We start from the raw sequence: 11,904 nt of genomic DNA on the forward strand, positions 1-11,904 counted from the left end.
TGTTCAAATTTTAAGATAACTTTGCTCAAGTAATCTTCTGTAGATTGTAACAATTACTTTGCTTGTACCTATATAAAACAGAGTGTATCAAAGGAGCAGTTTTATGTTGATATAAACAGGTACACGGTTTATGTTCCTTTTTCCGTGGAAATAATAGAGTCGGTAAATAAGCCATAACATTTATCGATGGAGAGGCTATTAACTAAACTTGGACAAACTCTAGAAGAGAAGGCTATAAATCGTAGTAATGCTAGCTGGGACTAGTCGGAATTATTCCCTGTTGTCAGGTACAGAGTAAGGTCAGCTAATGTCGCCCAGGTGTCTAATATCCTTAGCCGAGGTGCAGCGTGATGCACCAATTGCAACCATATTGCCCTCTAATACGGTTAGGGTAATTCAGAGAACAATGGTAGAATCAAAGTCATAATAATAACTTTCATTGATTCCGCTTTAATTTACGACCATCATTTGTAAGAAATATTACATGTAAACCTGATATTTGCTCGTCTATAAATCACCCTCTTAATTTCTAAATAAGAACGTGAAAAATATTGCAACAGTGTTCGATAAAAGGGTAATGAATTACACTACTCTCCACGAAAAAATATATATGTCATGGTCTCTTTCTCGTAGAGTGAAAGTCCCAGGTAAATTAGTATCTTCTAAGGTCACAGTTAAAAAGTTGAACGATAATTACGAATCCGAGGCGAGAACGATTCTAGTTTCATCGAAATCGTACGTCTTCGCGAATCATATCCCAGTTTAAGCGAATTCTTCGAAGAAACCGACCCTGTACGTTTTATCGGACAAATCGCGATCCATTTGGCTGCGCTAGTTCACGGGACATCCCATAGGTATCAACAAATAAGTAGGTGTCGTAGAAACGATCTCATGGGAAATCGAGCCGAAGAATTGTTCTCGAATCGATATCTTTCTAATCGATCGAGCTAGATGACACCTGGTCGACCTAGTAGTATAGTTAGACGAGTGGGAGCGTATCGGCATTGTGCATAGAACGAGGATCGAGGTTAACGATAAATCGTCGAGGACAATCCAGGATGAACTGTTTCATTCTATCTTATTGTTTAACTATTTTAAGAAAGTTAAACTATAGTTCAAGGTTATTATGGAAGGTTGTTATTATTAGTTTATATAAGGTTATTATTAGTTAGAATTTAGGGATTGTGGAAGCTGAGAATCTGGGAATAGGGAGGTCTCAAAATACTTTGATCACAATAATAGAGATTTGAGAATATTCAAAGTAGTGAAGTTTGAGATCTAAAAATGAGTGGACGGAGTAAATGTAGGGATCTAAGGATGTGTTAATCTGGATCTAGGTGTACAGGAACCTAGACATGTAGAGATCTTAAGAGGTAGAGACTCGCAGAAACCCAGGGGTATCCAATTATGTGGAATCTAGGGATGTAGGGATCTAAATCTGTAGAGATTCAAAGACCTACAGATATAGAGAACATGGAGATCTATAAGTAGAAGAATTCGAGGAAATATGTAAATTGATCATGTGGCGATTGAACGTGTGGAGTCTACATACTCAGAACGCTATTTTCTGATGAATTCGAAATAAATTTCTTTCTATCAAAGACAGTTCCCCATAGAATCTAAAACGGTAACGGTTTAACGTGAAACAAAAGGCACGTGTTTCGGAAGAATCGAGAGTTTCGTAACCCGGTTTCGATACGAATAAGATGCATACGCCCGTTGTGTTTATCGATCGAATAGGGGACAAGCTTTCATAAAAATGGTCGCGTCGCGATATCGTCTCGTTGGAATAATTGTTCGAAAGCATGGCTCGCGAACGAGACACGCGATCGTTTCACTGTTCGAGTAAAACGAACAGAAAAGAAGACCAGCTTTCTGCAAACTGCTTTCGATTGTCAACCGCTGGTGCCCGCGTTGGCGAGGTGAAAATCGTCGGCAACGAGCTAAACGCGGAGAAGGAACTTTCAAATCGCCATTCTACCCAGGCTCGAGAGCCATTTTCACTGCTCGCTTTTCCCTCGGTGATTCACTTTCCTCCGGGTGGGCGTTTACGGTCAAAAAAACGCCCCGATCGTGGCAACAGGCGAAAAGGTTCGAAACGTGCCGCTTATCGCGCACGTGGAAACTAAAGGAAATTCAAGGAGAAAGCGGACAGAGCTTGCCAAAATCGTACTATCAATGCTTGCATAGCAAGTCGCCGGTTTAGAAACCTACCACTTCTGACACGTGTACAAGTACGTGGACCAAGACCAAATGCAGCTAAGGACCAACTTAGGTTAGAATAATTTTCTTTTTTCTGATGGTTGCTGAATAAGAGTCAGAGAACCATGTGTTCTTATTCGTGTCTAGGCATAAATTACATCTTTCGTACATATGTGTTACACATAATTACGTCATGATAGAACAGAGATTAATTTACTATCTGCTGTTTTGAAACGTACAAAAGTATACCATGATATGACCATATAATTGAGCATCATTGAGGCTAATCACATAATCGACAAACATGCAAAGATATAAAATGTAGAAACATAGGAATTAATGTACGAATACACAAGAATCAGTTTAATACAGATAGCGAATAAGAATATGAAAGCTTTCGCGCGTTTTCGAAAGTCGAAACCCGCGGTGCGTCACGAAAGCGGACGAAGCTGTTTGCGAGATTGGAGATCGGTTTCGACTGGAAAGGGGTAAGCAAGTCGATCGGAGTCACGATCCCCGTTAAACGAGTGGACGATAACGCGAACGGGAGCAATTATATTTATACACGAGCACGCAGGTGCGCGCGGGCGGAAAGAAATCGTTTGCTTACTTGCTCGTCGCGTTCGTCGAAACACGACGAAGGAGGATCCTCCACGCCATGGAGGCTCGAAAAAAAAAAGAAAAAACGAGGCGAAGCGAGGTGAAGAGAGCTGACCTACTGTGGCAAGTGGCTCAGGGCCGTCGTTGTCCAAATCGTCCCCCCAATAGTCTCCTCCTCCCTTCTCTTCAGACCTTCTCTTCATCCGGTACCACACGCAGTATTCAGGTCTCTGCTCTGTTCTTTCAAACCCTCTGAACAAATGTCCCCTTCTTTCTTTTTGCCATCTTCCACTTTTATACGCATCTTCGCGGTATTGGGATTTGAGTGTTTGAAAATTTAGGAATTCGAGGATTTGCAGACTCGAGGGTTTAGAGTTTAGAGACTTGACGATTTGGGCAGAAATTTGATGATCTGAAAATTTGATAACTTAAAAATCTATAAATCGCAAGATTTGGGTCATCTGATGCGTTTGAATATATTATAAAAAAATTGTAACATTTAATCAAGAAGTTGGTACGTTTAATGCATTGGAACGTAAAGGGTTCCGTAACGAAAGGACGTAGGAATCGAAGGAGGTTTTCTTCTCCGCTGGTACGCGACAACGCGTGACCATCGTTCCACGTGTTCACGTAATACGGTGTGCCCCAGCTGGAAAAGGCGTCTTAATCGGAGCCAGTTTGTGTAGTAGGAACTGTCCGCACGCCGTATACAGGGACGAAGAAACACGAACAAAGACTAGAGAACGTTTCGCGAGCACCGGAGTTAGACACGTGGGACGGCTACCTCCAATGCCGAGCATCCGTTTGCTATGAATATGGAAATCGTTACTTCCTGTGGGGTCTCTTTCATAATTTGTAATAATTAAACGGAACGAGCACGTTTTATCTGATCACTGTGTTTATCGTGCCTCTTTGGGGGGAAGCGATACAAGTACTTTTAAGATTTCTGACAGTGTAGAAAAATTTGTAACTTTATCGGTGTCGTTTCGCGTACTTCGTATCTAGGATTTCTATTGTACTTCGACATATTAGAATAATTAAGATTCCGGTCGAGTACACGGGCGACCTGAAACCGCGATTTCACTAAACTACGGGAGCGCTAATGAAATATTACGCGTGCACGAAACGTTCATTCGACAACTTAAAAATTTAGGAAATACATGTCTTCGCAAAATATTCCGCTGATTAGCGTAAAAATACCATTCACGACAATATTAATTATTGATAAGTAATAATCTCTCCGTGAAGCATACATTATGCGTTATACAACTGGTAAGAGATATCGCAATAACATCCTTGTTGCGTGAAACAGTATTCTTCGAAAAGCTAACGCTAGATACAATCGACGTGCAACTACTTGTTTTCACGTGGAACAGTTACGCGCGATAAGACGTAATAGTACGACGGTAATTCGTACCAGCTGCGAGTCATTGACGTAATGCCGTATCTTTTCACATACGAGAGTTGTACGAAGCATCAACTTACCCTGTTAACCGTTCCTATGAAATTTATTACACAATTTCCGGCCGGCGACAACTAAATGAATCAAGTACCAACGAAAAGCTCAACGCGCATGCACGGACTACGGAATTCGCTCTTTGCCGACCCGTATAAGCTCAATTATTCCCTAATGAAATATCCTTTCGAGCGATACAATCGAGGTAAATCCTTTGAGAGCTGAAATTGTCATTGTTAAGCGAATTTCTGGAATATTTCTCTACGCGTTATGTGACCAAAATGTGTCTACAGATATCTAGATTTCTAAATCCTTTACTCTCGATATCGCTAAGCTCCAACATTCACTTATCGTTGCATCGCAACGTCCCTAAATCCTAATGTCTATGAATTTTTAGTATTAAGCATCGTTCTATGTTTGTTTCACAAATGAAATGTACAGTGGACGAATAACCAATATTTTTTGTTTTCGACAGATGGAGATTACGAGAATTATTGTGTAATTTTTAGCAATCGATGTTTTTTCTTTTATTTTCGAGGTAAGTATTAAGTGGAGCGTTTGTTGAAATCGCGAAAGTTAAGTAACTAAGGCGTGCGTGACTGGTCGTTTTTCGTTCTTTTTTTGTCTTTTCTTTACTTTTGTCTGGTACCAATCTTCCCTTTCATTTTTTGGTTTCAGATCCCCTTTATTTGACCTGTGCTCAGGCCTTGCAGCCTGAACAAAACGAGCTATGTCGACGAGTAAGTAGCACGTCTTTTTGTCAATACACGTTCACTTATCGTTTCGTCCTTTCTACCGTTGCCTGTCCTTCTTCGTTTATTATTTCTTACTTCGCTCGTGACGGTATCTAATTGAATCCTACGTAACCGTGAGTTAAATTCGAAGTAAGAAATACGAGAAGGAGCAATTGTAGTGTGTATACATAATTGCATGAACAAAACTGTAATGAACCGAAAAAGAAATACGTAGTTCGGTGACCCAGAATTTATGGCTCACGTTTGACCCCCCGTTCTATTGGGAATTTTACCAGCACGGAGGATGAAGCAGTCGAGTTTGTCCTATGCTCATTGTGAATACGCGCAAGTGACATCACTCGTCCTCGGTTACATAAACATATCGTCGCTAATATCGATGATCCTTTGTCGCCGGACATTTTTATTACATGGTCGCCAGGGCTGGAATAATTGGCGAATAAACGCGAGCGAGCCGTTTAATCGTTAGAAGGCGTTCGAGTCGTTTCCGTAGCACGCAAATGGAAAGTTCTTAGAAAGTTCCCTTCATCGTGTTTCGTTTAACGTGAAACCGGGCACCCGGTGTCGAAACTGTCTTAATATGGAATATCGAGGCTTTCGGTCGAATATGGTAATGAGAAATTAGTAGAAATTAGTAGACTCGACCACTTCGATCCTTCGTTGCATTCTACTTTAAATATATAAAATACATTCTTTATGAAGTTCTTGCACTTTGTCACAGATAATCAATTTCATAATTAAAGAACTATAGCATGTAGATATATCCTTGAAACGTGTTCCAAATATTCCTAAATCCTTTTAGTATTCCATCCCTACTTCCAGTGAATTTTATAAATACGAGCCATTTTCCCAAATGCACACTTTGAATAGCGTTCGTTAAATTTTAATAATTGTCGGAGAAATGAGGTTGATCGGAAGCCGGTAGAACGCGAAGCGATAACCATTTCCGGTAGGGAGAATCGAACGCGATAGAAAGCACAATGGAACGAGAAGGTAGTGACCATCATCGAAATGGTTATTTTCGACGGTGAGGTCGTCTAGGACGCGTGAAACGAACCACTCGAGGACATCCTGTGCGTGCACCACCTCTCACCGTCCCATTCTATGCGAACGAGCCAAGCCCACGGAGGCCTAACCCCAACCACGACCTCCGTGGCTTCCGGTTCTCGATCGGCTCCGAGACACACGCTGATCTTCCTCACGGACGAATTAACCTGTTACGAACTCTTTTTCGTTACTGAGTACCTTTGCATTAACATATTTCTTGGGTAACGAAACGTTTTCAAGGTTCGAAATTGTATAAATTGAATAAATTTGAAGTTGTATAAATTTCGGATTATCAAACGTTATCGATGGTGTTGCGACAGTAACGACACGAAGAGTTATTTGTAAAAGAGACGAAATTGTGATGGATCAAATAAGAATTTCCGTTTATTTTCGAATAAAATGAAGGTTAACGCAGACGTTATTCACCGCTGCAAGCTTTTTCTGCAGTTGTGCTGCAACCCCGTTCGAATGACGGGTTAACCTTAACCTCGGTGTCGATAATCGATGGAATTGATCGTAGGCTCGACACGAAAGTGTCCCAAGGTTCGGAGCCATCGAAGGCTGTTTGTTGCTAAATGAAACTTCAAACAATTGCTGATCGTGAAAATACAAGAAAATCGATAAGAAGCTGGCTAAAAATACTTACTGGAGACTTATTTTTATATCGAACCTGTCGAACCAATTAAGCTAACTTTTCAGACGTACATTCCGCCACTTTTTCCTTTCTTTCATTCGACATTTTTCGTCTTGTGAAACATTTTAAAAAATCGACTTTAGAAAGAAAAGAACATTCTAATTGTACAAAGCGACGAAGGTTGTCCTTCGCGTGCTTTTTCTCACGCCACAGTCACGGTCTGTAAGATGATAATTGCTTTCACTATTGCGACGTGTTTCGCTAAATATATTTGGCGGTCGGACGATCGAACGTAAGCAACGGGTCGTACGCGATTATGCAGAGAAGAGAAATCTCGTCTCGGGTTAGATAAAACCTTTGCTTTTCGTGAAATATCGAGACGAATCGATTCAGAGCATAGCCTTGAACGCGAATTTGGAAATCGGCCATTATGATCGGAGGAGAGTCATTGCCGGCGACTTTGATTTGTCCTTAACCCCGTTCCATAAACGACAGAAATTCTGGAGTAAATTCGGATAAAATGCCCGTTCATTTCACCATTTGTTGCATTTATCTGTCTGCATAGAACTTTCATACTTTGCGAGCATTCGGGACCGTTACAAGACCTTACTAGAAACTTTATGAGTTTGGACAGATGTATAGAAATTAATAGATAAGTAAGGAAGTGAAGATATTGTTCAGTAATCGTAACATTTCATACTGAACTAAAGATCTCACAGATCTTACAGTGTTAGCCATATACGAACTTCCGTTACGAAGTTTTATAGGCTAACACATGGGTGCAGATGTTTTTAATAAAACGCGCGGAGGAGCTGAGAACAGGTTTAACGCGATCGAGGGTCAAGATCTCAGTGAGGGAAATTATCGACGAAAGCTTTGGAGGTGAAGGTCGTGGTTGACGTGATCGTGGAAAATCTCGGTGAAAATTGCTCCTTTCGAGCGGAACGGTCACGACAGCCGTGCCTGAAAATAAGTACACGTTTGTCTCCTCCTCGGGCCGCATAATTGTTCGCGGCTCGACGACGCGGATTATGACGTGAACGATGAAGAGTGTAGGTAGAGGGATCGAGCGGCTAAATTTCAGTCGGCCAACACGCGACACCGTTCACCGAGAACGTCCGTGAACAGAAAAATACCTTTCGCGGAAATTAGGCCGAGTGGGAGACCTTGTTTTAAGGTGTTTTATTGGCTCGGATAAGGGCGAATCTCTTTTTTTTTTACACGAAAACGAGAGCAAACTGCTCTTCTGCTTATTCCACGCACAATCGATCTCTTTCTCGGTGAATTACGTTTTTTCGCATCGCAGATTACTCCACACAGTTAATCGCTGGATAATTAGTGTGCTATAACCTATTGTTAAAAATAAATCAATCGATATTAGACTTTCTAATACATTTGTGCGAAAGTTTAAAACTTTCTAAGTTGCAAATATATTAGAGATTTAGGGACATCTAAAGCATATGTGGAAGTGTAGGATTATTTTGGAACGTATCGATTATAGAAGTTGTAAGCTTAGCGGTTGCCTATTTAATCAATCAGTAGTTTACTTGTCCCACGACAGTCGAACGCGCGCATAGAGCCGACTCTATTCCCGTTGCTCGTTCACGCAAGGACGCGTATAATATAGAAGTGGATCATAACGCGGGTCGATCGATCGTCATCTTCGATACTCGTGCTCGTCGAGAGTGCGATACACGCGTCTCTCGTACGTATAAAGTGTGTCCTGTGAGCTCTAACGGTCTTCTGCCTTGACCGAGTTGAGCGAGGTCCGTGTCAGATCTCCGTCTTGACTTTGACTCCGTTTTATCGTAAAAGTCATTTCCACGATCGAATCGTATCGGCTAATTCCTTCTCTGGACAAGCGAGAATCAATGGACGTCGATAGACGGCAACGCTCCGTGACGCGTTATCGATCCGTTCGTTAGAGGTCTACGCGATCCATCTGTTTCCGTCGCGATCTTGAAGCTTCCTTTTTCATCGTCTGGCACCGGCATCTCTTGGAGCTCCTCCAATTTGCCTCGCTCGACCGCCTCGCGAGCATACACTTTCGCGATGACGATGCTGTTTCTGAATCCTTACCGCGACCTTATCGAGGTCTTCCATGACGCCGTCGACGAGGAAGTCCGACAGTTCGACACGTGTGAAGCTGCGGACGTTCTACCTCTTACGCTACTGACTTTTTACTTTCAACTATTGATCATTTTCATCGACCATTTCATAGCTTTTTGTATACGAATGTTTAGAATAATGAACTCGTCGGTAGATCAAGCACCTACCGAGGAGGTGGATGCCATAGAGAATTTACGAGGAAACTAAAGAGGGATTACGAGGAGCTTAGAGATCCTCTAGGAATCTTTGGATGCTCTGAAAACTCTGATACTTAGCGTAAACCATCAACCCACAGTGGGTGAAAACTCGTCAAATGTTCTACGAATCTGTAGTCGAATGGGAATTCGTTTTAGGTAGCTTCTTGTATTTGGTACAAACGCATCTGCCATACTCGGTTAACAGGTTAAGCCCGGCAGTTCGACGATCGCGAAGCGTACGTGTGTTAATTCGACATAGGGCGAGTTAGTATGGTGTATCGTGTGGGGCATAGGTGGTAGCTTCGTTCTATCGACCGAGCAGAGCAGCAGCAGCACCAGCTCGTCCCGTGACCTGACCTCGTCTGAACCCTCCGTTCCACTCTACCTCGCTCGCTCTAACACAATCACCTTCCACATTGAACCCCTCTTCTCTCCCGCTCTCTCTCTCTTTCTCTCCCGCTGTCTGATTCTCCGTCTCGCAGTATTCTCTCCTTTACCCCACTGAGCAGTCACCATCTCCACGAACTCTCGTTTCTCCACCTCCGTTCTCGACGGTACAAGAACCCTCCCTGGCACTTTCTATACGATATTAGCGGCCAAACTGGAACAACGCCCGAAACTCAAGCTCGACACCCGGTGTGTGTATTGTCGATGGTACCCGGAGATAGAAAGACCTCTGTTGCTCTGTCTTCGTTTTCTCTGGGAGAGTACAAGTCATAACGGACACCCTAGATTTCGAGCCACGTCCCTGAGGATCGAGGGGAAAAGGATCCTTGGAAATTTCCATCCGAGAAGAGAGCAACGAGAGAGTCTCTTAGCTCGTGCAGATACCAATTGCTGTATTATCATATTTGTAAATAGATAACGAGGAGAAACGTTGGATAGCTAAGTAGAGACCTAGTAAAACCGAATCTCCATAATATGGTTAGATATTAGCAACTCTCAAATTTTCAAAATTGTTAGTCACTTGAGTCCCGTTAAAAAGAAAAAATTCCCTGACAAACTTTTTATTTTACGACCCTCGAAATTCTCATGGACGTGGATTGCCCTTTTGGCAAAAATTTACGACCACTCTCGCGCTACGACAAACTTTCTCCGTTTTCCATTTCACGTATTCTTCGCAGCCAAGCCTCGCTGATTCTTTTTCCTCTTTTCTTTTTTCGGCTCTTCCCTCTTTCTCGGTAGGCTTATTTGCGAGCCATGCCAGAACCTGAATTCATACGGCCCATTCGAGTATTATTATGCATTGTTACTGCCTGGAGCGACACGAAAGAAGTCTGTCCGTGTTTCCAATGCGTCCAGGGATCGTGGTCTGGTAACGTGGATCGCCATGAGTGTCACGACAGGGATGAACAATGAGCCCTTTACAGCCGTTTTGCTTCTGCTCTTGGCTATATTGTCTGTCTGAAAACTTTCTATGCTATTTTTCTGACGGATTTCGAGTATAACAAGATACAGATCCCGGAACATAGATATCAAAGATCTACGGAAATATAAAACATGTGTACAAAAATGATATAGTGTAGAATGGCAGGATAATTGTGCTGAATCAACAATAGAATATTGGTACCATCAGCAACCAATCACCTCGAATCGGTCGAAACACGTGCCATATATCGATGAAATTTACGACTGCGCTATATTTCCAGCACATGTCATAGAGAACGTGTGAACGATTCGTCAGGCGTGCTGGCCTGTATCGGTGCTTTCGTGTCACCGGAAACGATGAACAAGCCTCTGTTTCGTCGAATTATGCGAAAAAGAGGTCACGAAAAATGTTTTGTGTGTGTTTAAGGTGGCCTGTGGTCGGTGTCAATGGGACCGTAACGTCGTGCCGGAATCACGCACGACGGTCGTGACATTGTGAGAATACCGGCTCGCGAAATGAGACTGCAACACGGGGGTCACTTGCAGCGCGAAAAAAAGACAAGATTCGTCGAACGAACTCGTCACACTTTTCACGCGTCGATCTCTTCCTTTGTGATCGAGTTCGCTCCTCCGAACCGTTAATGATCGACGGGTGAGTGGCATCGAACGATCACCAAAATTCTCCAGGTAAATTGATTCTTCGATTCGTGTTAGTAACAGGAAGTGACGCGTTTAACAGACATCGGTACAAAAGTATGTATCTTCTTAAAGAGACCATGAGTTTACTAGGTAAAAAAGAAGTACTTTCGAAATATCATTATGCTTATTGCCTATTCATCACGGCTCGTAACTTCTTTTCGATTTGGAGATTCATAAAGAAGTAGAAATTTCAAAATCGTATTTAGAGTTCGATTCTCCTACACACAAATGCAGCTTTCGAAGTTGTAGAAATCCCCCATCTGTAAGTCATCATTTCGACGTCGAGAATCAGTACTCTCGAATAGGTTACAAGTGTCGAGATTAGGGTCCAGAATCCGTTCGATTCGGTCCATAGTGCTTGCTCGAAAGAGCAAACATCTGGAAGGGAAAGCGGGACTGTTGTGCGTCAGAAAGCTTTTTAGCAAGGAATTTTCAGATTGTCGATTTCGAGCTAGAGAGGTCAATGTTAATAAGGACGGCCCCGGGGGCGCGGGGTACCCTTGACCCCCTTCAAAAAACGTCCCTGAGTTCTCATTCGCCCCGAGAGCGCACCAGAAGTACCGTGTAAACTCTATTATGCTTTTTATTCTTTCTCGTTTTTCCTTTCCGCGTCGACGCTTCCTCGGTCTCTGAACATCGCGTGCCGTACTTCTCTCCTGCTGTCTGCAGGGAATCCTACTGAAAAATGAGCGAACGCCAGCTCTACCCTGCCTCAAACGTCGATGAATAAACGATATTCGTCCTCCATCTGCCGTACAAAGTCTGTCGGAAAATTAATTGGTCGAACGAAGATCTTTATGCAGTTGTATCGTATCGAAATACGTAGGATATATGCAATGT

At 42.6% G+C, this 11,904-nt stretch overlaps 1 protein-coding gene across 5 annotated transcripts in view; it reads left to right on the forward strand.

Annotated features, from left to right (window-relative positions):
- Positions 1–11,904, forward strand: part of rdx (BTB/POZ and MATH domain-containing protein rdx) — a 70,885-nt gene that overhangs the window by 32,562 nt on the left and 26,419 nt on the right. The window lies entirely within an intron of this gene.

This window comes from Megachile rotundata, chromosome 13 (genome assembly GCF_050947335.1).
Source record: "Megachile rotundata isolate GNS110a chromosome 13, iyMegRotu1, whole genome shotgun sequence".
NCBI lineage: Eukaryota > Metazoa > Arthropoda > Insecta > Hymenoptera > Megachilidae > Megachile > Megachile rotundata.